The sequence below is a fragment of the Oryza sativa genome, chromosome 2, assembly GCF_034140825.1.
Source record: "Oryza sativa Japonica Group chromosome 2, ASM3414082v1".
NCBI lineage: Eukaryota > Viridiplantae > Streptophyta > Magnoliopsida > Poales > Poaceae > Oryza > Oryza sativa.
In genome coordinates, this window is record NC_089036.1 from 25,691,476 (window position 1) to 25,707,199 (window position 15,724).

At 37.9% G+C, this 15,724-nt stretch overlaps 1 long non-coding RNA gene across 1 annotated transcript; it reads left to right on the forward strand.

The window, feature by feature from the left end:
- The first annotated feature begins 6,291 nt into the window (after positions 1–6,291).
- On the forward strand, positions 6,292–11,068 carry LOC112937965 (uncharacterized). Its single transcript, XR_003240960.2, has 2 exons — positions 6,292–6,585; positions 10,731–11,068. It is a non-coding gene; the product is annotated as an uncharacterized lncRNA (long non-coding RNA).
- Positions 11,069–15,724: the final 4,656 nt, after the last annotated feature.

Consider the following 15,724-nt stretch of genomic DNA (forward strand, 5'->3'; position numbering starts at 1 on the left):
TATTATAGGATTGGGATCCTATAAGATTTTCAAAATTACATATTTTTAATATAGCATTTACACTATGTTGCATAAACTAGAGCCAATAATAATAATTTTGATAAAATTTAATTGACTTTTAAAAATTTGAGTGAAATTATTCACAAAAATTTTAATCCACCTTATTTTAAATAATACTCTTGTCAATTGAGATACTGCATGCCTATAATCTAGTAAGATCTTATGGAACTAAATAGTATGATAGAGATAGAAAAAATCTACGATAAATAGTATTATAGGCCTAGTTAGAGTTTGGTAATTTGTACTTTGTAGTGTGCTCAGCAACGTACTGCTCCGGACGCCACAATCTAGAACGACCATACTGCCATTGGTCGAGATATATCTACATACTCCCTCCATCTAAAAAAAAATTTAGGACTAGATGTGATATATTCTATTACAATTAATCTGGACAGATGTATGTTCAAATTCATTATATTATGATGTATCATATTTAGTACTAGATTGGTTTTTTATTGTACGGAGAGAGTAATCCGGAAATAACTTTCTGCCATGCTACGGTAATACGAGTAATATTACCTCCAGCATTTTTTAAGAGAGAGGTACTACTTTTCGCACGTTGTTCTGCTCCAGTGTCACAGACTCCCAGTGACATTTGCACAGTATTGTACACATATGCAGATAATTCACAATCTGTCAATTTGGTACATACAGTACGTGAGCACGATAGGATAACGTGCGTGCGTGCTCAATTAGTTAGATAGCTCTATGTATATGCCCAATTAAGACCTTTTTAATGATCGATCGACATCGAGTTGCAGGCACCAGGCTCTTTAAGTCAAAGCAAAGTAATTATTTAGTCTGGTCATGAATAATTACTTCATCCGTTCTAAAATATAAACATTTTAACATAATAATAAATCAAACATTTTTAACTTTAACTATTAATAAAAAAATAAAAAAATCAATAATGTAAAATTGATGTTACTAGAGTTATCATTGAACAAACTATTATAATATGTAACTCTTTTTATTTAAAATATATTACTTTTATAAATATTGTTGGTCAAAGTATCATCTCGGAGACCATATCAAAGTCTAAAAATACTTATATCTTGGGACGGAGGGAATATTATTTAGGATACATGTTCAAACTTTTAAAATTTTAATCACCAACCTTTTTGTTATAGAATATTTTATTAAATCAATGTTATTTATATTATTAAGACAGTAACTTTCAAGACAAATCTACTCATAGTATTTGTTAAAAGAAAAGTTGTAACTAACCACTAAAGAAATTATTGGTGATTCAAGTTTTAAATATTTGAGTTTATTTTATTTGTCTTAAACGTTAGCAAATATTTATGATATGATGAAGTGACGCAGGTACTGTAATCGCAAAAAAGTCTGCCGTTGCTGGCCAAATAAAGTTTGATAATTAAGGTGCATTGTACGTATCCGGCCTTTTCAATGCCCAAGAATAAACGAACTGTCAAGGCCGGCAGTTTGTTCCTCCTCTGCAAGACCAAACAAACTTTCCAAATTAAACATTGCTAGCCTTTCATAATTCCGAACTTTATACTAAGTAGGAGTACTATTTCTAGTCGAGTACTTTCTCAGTCTTAAAATATAGTTATGTCTAGCAAATATATAGTACTTGTCCCAGAATAAAGCTATTTCTCCACCCACCTCCCCCTCTCAACCAATCACAACCATTCTTCTTCACATACCTCCTCTTTTCAACAAATCACACACATCCTTCAATTATTTTCACCTACTTTATTAATACCTATGCTAACCTCAAAAATACCTATATTTTGAGACGGAGGAAGTACTTTACTACGCGAAAGCAAATTACTCCCTTCGTCAAAAAAAAGACAAACCCTGGCTGTAAATCTAGACATGGAGTTTGCTTTTTTTTTTTTTACGGAGGGAGTAGTATACTAGTACTGTATATGCAATGCATTTTTATGTAAAAGTACTCCAGTGCTGTATGTTATTCATGCAGCCGATCTGTCAGCATGCTATGGAAGTGGAATTAGCACAAGAATCCAGCTATATCTCTATGGGGGTGTTTAAGATCCCACACAAAATTTTACGCCATATCACATAGAACATTTGAACAACTGTATGAAGTATTAAATATATGCTAAAAAAACTAATTACATAGATTATGACTAATTTGCGAGACGAATCTTTTAAGTCTAATTGCTCCATGATTTGATAATATGGTGCTACAGTAAACATTTGCTAATGATAGATTAATTAGGCTTAATAAATTCGTCTCGAGGTTTACTGATTGATTCTGTAATAAGTTTTCTTATTAGTGCCTGAACATTCTATACGACACCATATATAATATCTGATGTGACACGTCAAAACTTTACGCCCTGAATCTAAAACATCCATAGAAGTAATACATGCAGGAGATTTGAAAGTCGGGAGCATATTCAACGGTTTCACACGCATATATGATCACGCCTGTGCCTGTGCGACGCATATTCTACTCGTTCGATTAGCTTTCCTCTGCTTACTACTGCCACACTGTTCCATTTTTTTAAGTTCCTTAAACAAACACGCGCAGAAGATGGAGCTAGAAGGAGCTGGAGGAGTACGCCATCAGTCCATCTAGTTTGCCAGTTACAAACATGCCATGTTACGTTCCTGTGCACTGATCGTCTCAGAGAAATTAAAGTGTGTCTGGATTTTCAGTGCAATTGGACAACTTGATGCTACCACATACAGTTTTGTTTCGAAAACAGATTTGTATATATATACTAATACTACTATAATATAGTTTTCTCAATACAACCTTTTTCTAGCTCTTGACATCTAAGCAAGGGTGGATGCTTCCTCTTCTTTTCCTTTTTCTTCCTATGCAAATTTCTTTCAGAAATTATATCTTTTCTTTCTCTAGCAAAGGTGATCATATCCTATTATTATTTTTTTAAACGACCCACACACGACAGTGCGAAATTTCGTATTTGATATAACAGGAAAAAAAACAAGATTAATTACAATCCTGCGATATCGTAATTAGAAAACCCTGGGAGATCATAAGCTATTAAGACTCTTTTGGACATTATATCTCTCTGTATAGACTGTATATGGATGTATTTGCGTACTTGAAAAATATCCCACATTTAGTTTAGTTTGCTGACACAGCTCTCCCTCCCTCCCTCTCTTAGAGAAGTTTATTTTTTATCCGGCCTCAATATCTGGTTGGATGTATGCAACCTTTTTAATTTAAAAACTTAGCCCCTCAAATAACCTAATTTAAAATTCGCTCCTAGAATGCTACTCAGGTCACTACAACCACTAGACTACATGCCTTTTCACACTTACACAACTCTCTACTAATTAAAGAAAGAGAGCCTTCAAAAGTACTATCTCTCTCATTGTTTGCTTGTTAACTTATCCATTCCAATCAAAATTTAAACTTTGAAACTTATTTGGAGTGTTTTTTTTATTTTCTAGGTATATACCTCGATCTCTAGCTAGAAATTAATGAACGAAAACCAATATATTGACTCTATCAATACATCCAACCCTATCAATACATTGTTTTGCACCATCTTATCAGCAAAAACAAGTAGGCACGGTGTAAATCTAGACAAAATTTATTCTAGGACATAAATGATGAAAGAAATATAATCATAAAAATAACAATATGAAACTACAAATAATATTGGACGGAAGATAATTCAATATCATGAAAATTATATAACTAAATTCCTATTTTTTTTCATTTAGCTATAATACAGAAAAAAATATAAGTTACAAGAATTTTTAATGGATCAAATAGTGCTAAATTAATACTATAAATGGAAAAAACAACTGAAATTAGCTAGAAATGGAAAACAAACTATTTTAGCTCATAGATGAAGATCCGATTCAGTAATTCTGAACGGGTGCCCGTTTTATAGACATAAATTAGAATTTTTATGTTCTATTTGTATTCCTATTGGTCTCAATATTATGTGAATGGTTTAGCAGCATGGATGGACTGGATCAAGAAGGAATAGTGCCCAGCAGGCATTGATCATCTTCTTTCCTAGCTAAAGGCAATAAACAAAAGAAGAGGAAAGATGGGCGCCAGTGCTCCGGTGACCAAACTACGATGAGGAATGTGGTAGGACATGTCCCAAGATGTGACTCATCCATAAATAGTGGAGGTTGGCAACGAAGAAAACCAGAACAGTAGGAACGTGGCCGGCAACGACATGGTCACGACAGAGAGAGAAATGATAATGGTGAGCTTTGGTGGTGAACATGATCGAATGAGTGTGCCAAAACGCATTCCCGGACGAAGGGATTATGTTTTACTTGAACACGCAGGAAGAACGAAAGATGGAGAAAAAAAGACTAACATTGTTCGTCATGTTCCCTAGCCGAAACAAAACGACTAACACTGCTCATCGTCCTCCTTAGCCGAAACAAGAAACAGAAGAGAATGGAAGATGGGCGACGGTACTCCGGCGACCAAACGACGATGAGCAAGGTGGCTGGACGTGTCCCATGATGTGACTCGTCTATAGATGACCGCAGTTAGAAATGAAGAAAACCAGAACAGCTTGAACGTGGCTGACAACGACGTGGTCCCAAACAGAGAGAGAAATGGCTACATTGGGCTCTTGTGGTGAACACGGTCGGGTGAGTACGTCAAAACGTGTTATCAGACAAGGAGTTCTGTTTTCGACGGGAGAAGATAGCGCGTGTAGAGAGGGAGAGATGGGAGCACCGGGAGAGAGGACGACGGGAGGAAGGGAGGTGAAAGCGGAGGCGCGCAGGAAGGAGGGACGGATAGACGGATGAAAGAGATGGGGGACGCTGGGAGGGAGGGAGGAAGGAACGAATGAAAATTGGTGCGGAAGCTTTGTATTTTTTAATTAGCTGTATAGATATTTTGTGACGGAGCCAAATTAAAAGTTGGCACTACTCAAGATATTTAAATACAGTAGCTACAACATATTAATCAGCAATGACGCTGTTGTGATTTCACACGCTGCCGCCATGTTCACGCCACCGCCATCTGCTATTTCCTCCTGTTACTCGGAGAGTCAGGGACCAAAAGGACACAATGATATCGATCGGCAGCTAACGGGGAAGGTGAGCGACCTGGATTCCTTCCCGATCGAGGTCGGCAAGCTCCTGTTGCTCGACATTACACAATACTAGATACATCCAGGGATCGACCGATGGATGGATGGATGCTTCTTTGCTCTCGTCCCCTTTCGCGATCCGGCGGAACAGTGCGCCGTAAGCCGGCCGCGGATGCATGTGGTATCGGCAAACAGCGGCGTGTAACATCTCTCTGCCTTTTTTATTTTGCGATCCACAGCTCGCAATCGACCGCGTCCCGACCTGTTGGGCTCCATTAATAGGGGTGGCAAAGGCTGCCGCGGCCCTGATAGATGCAGTCTTGGGCGATAAGCGAAGACGACGTCGACGGGCGTCCATTAATCTCTTTGCATGGTTGCGCGCGGGAGGATCACCGAGATCGATCGATCTTCTCCGAATAAGGGGGCCTAGCTAGAGCTCGACATGTCATCGCGCGCGGTATTAGCGTCAACTACGCGTGCATGTGCTTTGTAATGTGGGGGAGATAAGATGTCCCAGGTGTGTGGCTTATCTAATTCAGCCGACGTCGTACGCACTGGTTATGACTATGAGTCCGTGCGATTTGAAGGGATCCGTTTTCAACACGACTGCTGGCCGGGAGCCTTCTTGCTGCGCCTGTATACACCCTCCGTCTCAAAAAAAAAAAGAGAAAAGAAAAATTCAATCATCTTTAGAATTGAACCTTTTTTAAGGATAGAGAAGTACTATTCACTAGTATAAACAGTGGCGGAGCCAGCTCCCGAGTAGATTAGGCGGTCGTGCGTAAAAAATGATTTACTTACAAAATGATATTAGTTGTTTAGATTTAACGGTGTCATAGGCTTCGACACGGATTACAAACATCACTACTACAGAAAAGAAAAATGATGGCACTTTAGGTGTCGGTTTATCTAAAACCGGCACTTATGATCCCTTCCCGCCCCTCAAGAAATCTAAAAGTAAAAAACCGACATATTTGATTATTTGTAAGTGCTGGTTTATTAAAAAACCGTCACCAATAATATTGGTACCTTATTGGTGCCCCTTTTTAATAAACTAGCACGTATAACAGTGTTATAGATGCCCGTTTTTTAAAAAAAACCAACCTGACCTTTCACGGGCGCTGATTTTTCACGGGCACCGAGGGATGTCCCCCCTTATACTTCTCTTTATTTCTGTCGAACCCTCTCCACCTCACCCTTATCCTCTTACCTCTCCACCTCTTCCTTATCCTCTTATATCTCCACATCGCTCCAGTTCCTCTTTCTCTCTGCAGTGATGAGCGGCCTCCCTTTCTCTCATGTGCGGCAATGCAATAACTCGATGGTGGTGACAAGCGAAGCGGCACAGCTCGAACGGATGGTGCCAGAGCAAGCGGGAAAAGGCGCCTCCGTCACCTCCCCTCAGCGGCGCCTCCCCGACGGCTCGATGGGACATCGACGGAACGAGTCGCGGCGGCCTTCCATCCTCTCCTGTGTGGTGGAGGTGACCTTCCTTTCCTCTCTTGTGCATTTTTTGATTTGGTTTTTGAATAAACTTTTTGATAAATGTTTGGCTCTATGATGTGAACTTAATGATGGATATTTAATTTTGTGATTTATAAACTTGTTGACTATCTGTTCTCTGATATGAACTTGTCTATTTTTTGTTAGATTTTTTGATTTATTTTTGGTGGGTTTGAGGCATCGGCTCGAATTGAGCCAAGGCGCCTTCTCTGTTTTTTTTTTTTGGCAAATCATATACCTCAAAGTGTCGGTTTCTAAACTATCACCTTCGATTCCTCCTCATCAGTGTCGCCTGAGAGGTTCCAGTTGAGAAATCCGACATCTAAGCTAGAATGTTCCCGAACGATACTAATAACTTTATCGAGTAGTATTATGGAGTAGTGTGTGTATTCCCGGTTTATTTGGAATACATATGTGATAGATGCATAGGGTATATAACCTATACCAGATCGATATTGAAACATGCCCAATATATATGCATGATAACAATGTAAAAGCGGATCATCACAAAAAACTGCATAAATAGGTTATCTAACTGGGCACGTTGACATGTAATTTAGCCTAGTTAAATAGTATTAAAAAGGAGAGAGAGAGAGCCTAGTTAAACACTACAATTTATAAATATATACGGATATGTACGAATTCCCCCTAAACTATTTTAATAGTCGAAGCTACCTCGCACTCTCTAACTGATGTGACATCCTGACCCAATTAAAATAAGGTATGTGTGGCCTATGTGAGTTGTGCGTATGTTTAGTACCATCTTGCTAGTCCAGCAAGAATGGAATCAACTTATAAGACCTCATCCCTCCAACTATGTCACTCCCGATTAACCCTTTTACACGAAGCGAGGGCGAAAGTATAAGTGGGGTGGTATGTGCAAGTAGGCCCGTCCATCGAATGGGCTAGGTACGCAGCACTGTTTTGGTGATTTTGGTCCAACAAGATGACAGATGTTGGCACCAAAGTAGCAATTTCGCCCCTCCCCTCGTCACCCAGCAGCTGCTCTTCCATGGTTGGTGGCTTGGTGCTGTGAAGAAGCATGGCAGAGAGACAACGGCCTCCTACTGCTCGCAAAATGGGAGAGAAATAGATGGGCCTTCTTTGTTTTGCCACACGGTTGTATTATTTTGTTTGCTTTCCTAACTTATCGGTCTCTCTTTTTTTATGCGCAGACTTTTCAAACTGTTAAATGATACTTTTTTAAAAAATAATATATATAAAATTACTTTAAAATCATATTAATCTATTTTTTAAAAAAACTAATATTTAATTAATCATACACTAATGAGTGTTGCGTTTTACACGTCAGAAAAATTACTGCAAGAAACGAACATTAGCCAGTCTAGCAGAACAATTTTTTTAGGGCGAGTGATTCCTCCGGTTTAAAGATTGCCGTAATGGTCAAGGGATAATTTGGATTTTTTTTATGGGTTTAAGATCTGGTCAAATGCATGCGTTCCTAAGAGGCGGATGGGAACTCTTTCCCTCCGCACGAAAACAGAGCGGTCCATTATCACATGATTAATTAATTATTAGCTATTTTTTAAAAAAAATAAATTAATATGATTTTTTTTAAAACGTACCGTTTATCCATTTGAAAAGTGTGCGCGTGAAAAACGTAGAAGGGAGTTGGAAGCTGGGAGATCTGAACACACCCTATGTGGGATAGTAACTAAACACTTAAACATTTAGAGCAGGTACAACAGCAGGCTATAAGCCAGCTATAAATATATTTTAAAGAGATAAAAGAAGAGAGAGAAGAGCAGCGGGCTACAGATCTGGCGCCAGCTGCATCACGGACTTCAAGACGTAATGTATGTATGATATGTGTGACCATGTATTAATAGTACAGTAAGCAATTATTGTATGAATTAGCTATTACATTGGCTATAGATTATTTGGAGCTAGTAGTTGGCTATATTATTAAACTTGCTCTTAGTGGAAGAAAGAAAGAAAGTTTGTTTCGTTTTCCGCGCGTATGTTTTCCCGAACTACTAAACGGTGTGTTTTTTTTACAAAAAATTTCTATAGAAAAGTTACTTTAAAAAATCATATGAATCTATTTTTAAAATTTAAAATAGGTAATACTAAATTAATCATATGCTAATAATCCACCTCGTTAACAGTATCTTCTCAATCTTCCAATCTTCTCTTCTCTCAAACAGAGCCACTCCTGAGTGTCGGCATGAGTCACCATGGATTCCCACAACGAAACCCACGACAGCTGCAGCCCTGTCATTTAGTTGGGGCAAGATACCCAGATGATAATCACACCTCCGACCGTGACTTATGCTAGATCTGCTTAGCTTTTTTGATGCGTATATTCATCTGTATGCTCTAGCCTTTCACGATATCAAATCTGGGCTCAAAAATTGATGCGTCGATCATGACGTCTCATTGAAGCTGGCATATTTTGGAAGGTTTCGTGTGCTACACCGTTATATTACCCTGTTCCATAAATATTTGTCGATTTAAACATATATACACAATCCACAAAAGATATGAGCTTCTCGTAGGTGTCTTGTTTGGACTGGACGTATAATTAAATTACTATATTTGATATATATAGATTCATCTAATAAAGTAATATATCTTCATAATAATATTACTCAATTGATGTTTACATATTAACTAGAAAAATTGTACTGTACTTAAGAAAGTACTTGGGTACCAATATTTTACACTAAAAAATTAGTATCTCGAGATATCAAGTATTTTAAAGTAATTAATTTTACCCTAAAATTATGGTATCTCTCATTAACTTTTTAAGGATGGTAAAATTATCTTATTAATTAATATAAGACTATTTTTTAATGTACTAAGTGAAATACATATTTTTTTTTTGAAACTAGAAAAATATCCGTGCGTTGCAATCGGTGAAGTCTATTTTAATCTTATTATTGTTATATGCTTTAGTTCAGATGAAATTCACTATGTGAGTTCGGTTGGATATATATATTTTTAGAAAATCATGAACTGTAGTTAGGATTACGATCGTTTTATGTTAGCATGCGAATTTTTTTAAACAGATTTCTTACATGATTCCTTATGTATTACCAAAAGTGAACGATCTTAAAAATCAACTCAAATATGGTATGTATTTCCAAAAGCAAACGAACTTAAAAACCGACTCATACATAGATGACGTACCAAAATACCGGCAAAAACATCTTCATTTTTTATAATAGTAGAGAAGAGATATAGATTAGAACAAAAATATAAAATTAAAACTGAGTCAAACACGGATGACGAACCGCGGAACCATCTTCAATTTTTATAACCGACTCAAACACAGATGACGGACCGCGGAAACATCTCCAATTTTTATAATAGTAGAGATATATTTCTAAAAGCAAACGAACTTAAAAACCGACTCACACACGGATGACGTATCAAAATACCGGCAAAAATATCTTCATTTTTTATAATAGTAGAGAAGAGATAGAGAAGAGATATAGATTAAAACCGAAACATAAAATTAAAACCGACTTAAACACAGATGATGAACCACAGAAACATTTTCAATTTTTATAACCGACTTAAACACAAACGACGGACCGCGGAAACATCTTCAATTTTTATAACAGTAGAGATACAATATAAACATAGGTGCTCATAACGTGCACACTTACCTCTATAAACGCACATATGCACTCACCTATATGAGCATCTTTTGAATATTGGACCGATAATCTTTACATTATTGTTGAAGTCACCACCGGTACATTGCTATCGACAGGCAGTACAACGCCTACAATTGAAGAAAAAACCATAAATATGAGTGCATCAAGTGAATCCAGATGGGTTGATTCTATTACAAGAAACTTAACCAGATATTTGTGAGGAAGGGATCAGAGTGTATATACGTTACATGTGTCAGATCAAACGTGACGGAGGAATAAGCGATGCTGCTTATGCCGACTTGGTTGCAGCGCTCAATGTCGGCTGGGCTTTCTCATCGATGTCTTGCCTGAGAACCATATCCATAAGTTTACAAAGATATTACGATGCGCATCAACGTACTATTCAATCCATGACCGACGGTAATAGTGCTTTGTGACAATATGGCTGAGTAGAAACGACATGGGTTTTAACAAATCACCATCATTTTCTTATATGCAGGTCATTTTCAGGGTAACTTATTGGCTCCGGTTTTGGGCACAACTACAAAGATGTGATGAAGATGAAGAGTTGCTGAAAGTTGCATGCCAAAAGTTGGAGACTACGGTTATCTAATTTTTTACCAATTATGGTTGGAGATTTACAAATAGACTTCAATAATTGTGATCTCCTTACGTTAGATGGTTTCTTTGTTTTTCTCTTCAGTGTGTTCTATTAATTTAGATTTACACTATGTTCATAAAAACTACTATGTAATAATTGGCTGTAACTCTTTTGAGTAAATACCGGGATATTATATTTCATTATTAAAAAAAATAGTGCTTTGTAGCGGAAAAAAATCGAGAACATGCCTTGCCCCGGCTCCCGCCCGCTCAACTCATGCTCATGCGGCTTCGCGAGTTGGTGAAGGGTCATCCGCTCTTGGTTTTATTAATTCTGTCACCTGTGCCTGTGCTTGATGTTATGGGCCCTGAGGTTGGGCCAGCGATATCTATCGTTAAGGGCGACAATCTCCCTCTCTCCCCTCCCCTAATCACACATCGAATACTTATTGATGCGAAAAATACATACTGGCCTGGGAGATCTGCTTAGCTCCAATGCAGGTCCAAAGATTGATGAGATGCGAGCGTGCGAGTCAATTTGACTCTGCATCTGACAAGATATACAAATAGCAGATCGATGAGCGGATCGACTGTCAAGCCGATGGAGTAATTCCAGCCGATGCCGATACCAGCTGATAGCAATAGGGTTTTGAGCTATCGGCTATAATTCTGATGCTTGATGTAAATAACAATATAAAAGCAATCGGCTGATGATAATGCAAGAAAGCAATAATATAATCAAGTAGAAACGAATCGGCTAACAATGATATGATAGATAAGCATCGTTGCGAGGGTTAAAGTATACATCGGCTGGAGGTCCGATGTCATTAAATCCACAAGATTATATAAATAGTAAAATCATTGTTGCGATCGGCTAAATCCAATATGTATGCAATTCTTGTAAGCCGATGCAACGTCCGGATAACTCATCGGCTGAAACCCCGGTGAAACCCTTATTGGCTGGCAAAAAGCAGGCTAGGGATTATGGTTCTAAACATGACTTAGTAGATCAAACTTAACTGATGCAACACTAAGTACGAAAAGAAACACAATATCTAGACAATCAAGCCGTTTACTGATTTTCAGGGTGGTGGATGTCTAAGCTAATCTAATCTAGCAACACGATTTAGCTGATACTGGCAGAAACCCTAAAGCGAGAAGTGGCCGATAGAGCTAAATCGATATGCTGAGATTAGATTAACATAGACATATGATAAATAGGTAGGCAAATATATCAACCAAACCAGAGCAATCCAAGAGGTCGAATGTACTGATGTAGCTTTGAACAACGCTGATGAAGCCAATATAATTGCCAGGGCCGACGGAACGTAGGACTTACTCCTTCGCCGGAGATTGAACTGAACCGATGCATCCCCGCGTCAGGTGCCAAATTCTGTCGGTTAATAAGTAAAAGGCAAAATTTGCTACAAGACACCCAAAAAAACACGTAATTAGCTGAGGGGCACCGAGAAAATGTGGAACTGCTCCAGAACACTACCAAATTTGTGAAATCGACCAGTTATGATCCGTCTGCAACCAAAAGAGTGTAATTAGCTGAGGGACACTGAGAAAACGTGGAACTGCTATAGGACACTACAAAAATTCGGAAATTTGCTGTAGGACATCGAGCTCATTATTATCATTTCCCGGCTAAAAGTGGCGAGTATTTTTTCAAAATGCCCAGATTTAGCCGGGAAATGATAATAATGAGCTCGATGTCCTACAGCAAATTTCCGAATTTTTGTAGTGTCCTATAGCAGTTCCACGTTTTCTCAGTGTCCCTCAGCTAATTACACTCTTTTGGTTGCAGACGGATCATAACTGGTCGAGTATGCAAAAATCGATCTCTATTTTCGCATACGGCTCCTTAAAAGGACTGCATGCAAAAAAATAGATTTACATAGGTAAGGCTCTCAAGAGTTTGCACGTAAAAAATAAGCCTATTTTTGAAAGCGGACCTCTTAAGGGACCGCACGAGAAAATATATTTTTGCAGGCGGGCCTCCTAAGGATCCACCTAAATTCTAAGTTACCTCCTTATTTTTCTCTAACATTTCAAAATTTTTCATCCTTATCCACTCATCTCTCTCTCTCACCTTCTATCCTCATTATTTTCTCTCCACTCTCTCACCACCTCTCCTTCTCACTTTCCTTTCTCTCTCACCTTCTACGGATGAACGGCCAGATCCGCCGCTGTTAGGCCCCCGATGATAGGATTCGCAGGCTGCAGGTGGCGAGAGGCAGGCAGCAGGAAGCGGGCAGCAGCAACCACGGAGCACAATGGCGGCGGGCGGACGAGTCCCACCCGAATCCGGCGGCTCGTCCATTACCATGTGATTTTCATAAGGAATCGCATAAAAAATAGATTTCTCACGGGAGTCCATTACCATGAGCTTGGTCTCAACCATCTTCAGTTCTTCACGAGCAGCTCGAAATTTGAGCTCCATGTGAAAATGAAAGCCCAACCAGTGAAAGTTATTTTCTTAAGTAGTGAGAGGCAACCTCTAAACAAACTATATGAGAGAGGATAGAAAAATGCATGAGCAATATATTGGGAGCAAACAGATCAAACAAAAGTTTTACAATGTATTGAAGCTAGTGTACTAGAGGTAATATACACTACAAGAAAATGCTTTGTAGAGACATTTTCTGATACTATAGAGACACTTTTCAAATGCCTTCACGATACTTAGAGGCATTTTAAAAGATTGTCTCTATAAACGGAGATGCATTTTATAAAGTGTTTATAAGATGGTAGATGTATTTTCTACAGAACATTAAATTGTACCACAACCATATAAAACCAATGCAAAGGAAGAGAATAAAATATTTTCGCTTGCTATTGCTAATCCTTGAACTCAAGATCTCTTAGTCCAATCATTTTTATCTTTGACTAACTAACTCAACCCCTCATATCATTAATGGGATGTTTGTGCCTTGAGTTAGTTATGTTTACTTCTTTAGTATACATTATCATTATAAGAAGTGTCTCTACAGAGTTTAAAATGTCTTAAGGAAATACCTTTACACATCATGCACATTTTAAAATGCAGAAAAAAATACCTCTACAACATAAAATTTAACAAAATGCGCTAAAAATGTCTCTAAAGTATCTCTAGAGTAAAAGTTTTCCAAGCAACAAAACTCTTGATCTTAGAGGCAATTTGCAAAACGCCTCTACAAAAGTGTCACTATATAGATAGGTTTTTGTTGTAGAAATATTGTGTATATTAACTTCTAATTAATGAGTGGATGGCATGTACAATATTAAAGCAGCAAGTAATACAGTGTTATATGATTTGAAGTGCTACCTCTAAAAATACCACTTATGAATAAATGATGAAGTCGAGGACAGAAGTGATAAGAGAGAAGAGAAGCAACCCCTTATGAATCTTCTACATGAGTTCTAAGAGAAATAGAACAAAAGATGACACTCCCTCTATTCCAAAATATAAGGAATTTTGGTTGAATGAGACACATTCTGGTGCTATGAATCTGAACAAAAGATTCATACTACTAGGATATGTCCTATCCAACCAAAATCCCATATATTTTGGAATGGAGGGAGAACTTGATTGGGAGAAAATCAATACATTAAAATTGATATGTGTAACATGCATTTCTATAATGTAGAGATAATGATTTGACATTGCTTGCATATTGAGTTCTAAAAAATATAAAAATAATTACAAATGTTATATTTTGTGATGTGACCATGCCTACCAGTGATACAACCATTGCTCACATCATAGATCAACAAGAAGTCATGAAGGTCAAGTCCTCCAAGTGCTAGAATCTGATTCGGCCACCTGCTATACTGCTGACTTCGAAGGGCCGCCAAAGTTGCTTTTTGTGTGTGTGAGGAAGAAGAAAGGAATATAGCATATCTGTTTGGATTCGGTGGGGTGGAAGGAAAGGAAAAAAAGGAAAGAAAAGAAAAGGAAAAAAAATTGTAGATTGGATTCGGTTTCCATAAGTGAGGAAGGAGGAAGGAGGAAGGGGAAAGTCTTTTTTTTTATTGGATTCGGTTTCCACTTGTGGGGAGCCAGGCCGAACCCATCCACTCTCTCGACTCCCTCCCAATCTGCCGACTCCCTCCCATTGTACCTCCAAGTCTCCAACTACCCACCGGTTGTGCCGAGTTGCTAGACACCTTTGGTGAATTTTTGTTTGGTGTCGGTTTCGAGATCCGTTTGGAAAAACAGAACCCGTATAAATTCAGCATTCCATTTTTGTATAATTTGTAATTTTGGTTTGGACTTTTATAGTTGAGTCCTGTAATTTTCATATTTACATTTGAGTCCCTATGACCTTACATTGAGATCCTTGAGTCAGTTTTTGTTAAAAAAAGAAGAAAAAAAAGGCACAAATGTGCTAAAAAAAGAGAGAAGAAAAGCCGCACCGAAAAAAAGAGAAATAAAAAAAAGAAAGAAAGAAAGAAGGAAAAGAGAAAAATCAGTTGTATTTTTTAGTTTGCTTTCATATATCATAGTGTGCTTGAGTTGTTTCTAGTGCTATCTTGTGGTATCGTTTATATTTAGACTTGCGTCTCTAGTACGTTCTAGCCTAGGACCAGCACAGTCATTCAACTTTGAACGATTATTCAACTTTGTATTCTCTGATTTGAGCATTTGCTATTCCTTTGCTACATATTTAAGCCTACCCAGAGCTCCACAGATTTGATTGCAGCCGTACAACAAGTATTTGCCAATGCATCGATACATCAAACCTCCATTGGGGTGCTTGGTTGAGTCGGTGTATGTCACCATTCCGCTTGCATTGGTAAAATTTTGTAAGAGCTTGGTTAAAGGCTTGAGTGTGAGTGATATTTGAGCCTCCACTACCTAGTAGTTGATAGGAGCGTACATATATTTTGTGTATGTTTCTTGTTTTC